General features: G+C 40.0%; 1 protein-coding gene across 1 annotated transcript in view; it reads left to right on the top strand.

Moving 5' to 3' along the window:
• Positions 1 to 607: 607 nt before the first annotated feature.
• Positions 608 to 2,043, top strand: part of LOC101864309 (kin of IRRE-like protein 2) — a 366,594-nt gene continuing 365,158 nt past the window's right edge. Inside the window, exon 1 of the mRNA XM_035970615.1 lies at positions 608 to 1,045. The gene's annotated coding sequence lies outside the window, so the exon portion shown is untranslated. The remainder of the gene's footprint in view (positions 1,046 to 2,043) is intronic.

Below are 2,043 nucleotides of genomic sequence, written 5' to 3'. Positions count from 1 at the left end.
ACTTTCCCTTTCTGCACTCACCCCGGGAAAGGTGAATGAACGTAAACGAAATGACCAGACATCCACGAAGCACCCGCCAAACACCCGCATGGCATTATCATTATCATAATTATTTATTATGATTTTAATATATTTTTACGATTCTCGGCCCCATTGCAACCATAATAAAAGGGTAGTAAAGCGCGTGGTGTTGCTAGATCTAGCTAGCGCTATGTCAGTGGATATAATGACAGTATGACAGACAACAAAACCCCCGTCCTGTATTCGCGGTAACGTTTCCCCCCTCTTGGTCTACACTATCCAGCAGAGGTGGGCAAAATCCGGATAAAATATCTGTTAATCGGATAATTGTCAATGAAACATTATCCGAAATCAGACTCTTAACTCTCTTTCCTGACCCGTTTGCCGAAGTGGGAGCACCCAATTGTTGAAGTGATACCAATACCCGTTTGTCGAAGTGATTCTAACCCATTTGCCGAAGCGGTTCAAAGCATATTATTATTTGCCGAAGAGATGAACTAACATATAATCCGGATTTTGCTAAAGCGACTCATTGCCCAGCCCCACTATCCAGCTAGCGGGACCTCTCACTGTCGGATTCGAAGCTCCGATAGCTTTGCTTTCCTTCATTTCGACGTGTTGAGGTGCATCGCTGTGTGACATCCCGCTTACTGTGTGGTGTCTTCTGTCTACCACTGCCTACGTGAACCGTTCTTAAACTTAAAATATTATTCGAGGATACTGTATCAATGTTTGAACTGTTCGCGAACTTGAGATGTTATCCGAGGATATTTTATAATTTTGAACTGGTCGCGAACTTGACTTAATAAAATATTCAAGGATAATTATTATCATTAAAACTTGTCGCGAATGTAAAATTATATTCGAGGATATTGTTGGAACTGGTCGCGAACCTGGGATATTTGAGGATATTGTTATTGGAACAACAAGCACAGACGATAATGGATTCGGATAGTATTTCGCGGAGATTGCAGTGTGACTGAAACGTGTTCTCAACTGACCTCTTCCGACTAGGAGCTTAAAGGTAAGTCTAGCCTGGTACTATTTAGTGTTGAGATAATTTTGTTAACCGAAACCCCATAAACCGTACTTATATTTATCTCTAAGTACGGCATTGAAGCCCGGGTTATCTGTCTCCTAAAGACAAATCTCCATAATAGCCTAATTTCTGCCGGTCAGCGAATGGGGAAAAGGGACATTAAAGTATACAATTTACATTTAAAGAACATACGCGGTGAGAGGTCTCTTCTTGGTCATTAACCGGTTTATCGTTTATCTTCCTGCTGCTTTCTCATTTCAAATATGACGGATTATTTCCCCCCCCCCCCCAATTCCCCACCCCCACTCACTAGCAACAGTGATGCTTTGTGACCATTTACCATGTCTACTGTCTACGTGTATTCTAAAGCAATATCGTGTCCCTTGTCTTCAACATACCAACCATGCCAAAGAGGAGGCCAAAGGGACATAGAGGTTCATTATTTACATAAAAAGCTCAGCTTACATAACCTGAATCGATTTTTGCTGAGTTTTACTTCGAGCACGCCCAACAAAGCTGTTACCACTAGTTCTTTTATGTTTGTGTGTTTATTTTTCGTTTAACCAATAAGGGTACATCGTTTGGCCACCGATGTCGCTTGTAAAACAAATATATGGGTTTTCTATTCCCAAATCACTGTCACTCAGATTCCTGAACGCTTTCATCCAAACAATACTCTAAATAAATAAAGTATTTCCGAAGAGTATAACAAAAGATCTTAGGTTTTGATAAATAAAAAATCGTAGGCTTACAGTTTCAGGTGGAAAAAACCAACAACAAACAAACAAACAAAAACTTTTTGCTTTGCAGACGAACTTTCCAATCTTTACGCCAAAAGAGTAAAGGATTTACAAAATACTTGGTTAAAATATTTGGAGACTTCCATAAAGACGTACATCTATTATATGTTTGGCAACTTGGAAACACATGTGTCACTTTTCCCATAAAACTACGACAGCTACAGAGTTGAAAGTTGGCGGCAA

The sequence above is a fragment of the Aplysia californica genome, unplaced genomic scaffold (genome assembly GCF_000002075.1).
Source record: "Aplysia californica isolate F4 #8 unplaced genomic scaffold, AplCal3.0 scaffold00294, whole genome shotgun sequence".
NCBI classification, from domain to species: domain Eukaryota; kingdom Metazoa; phylum Mollusca; class Gastropoda; order Aplysiida; family Aplysiidae; genus Aplysia; species Aplysia californica.
Note: the sequence above shows the minus strand (reverse complement) of the source record. Positions and strands in the feature narration are given on the sequence as shown.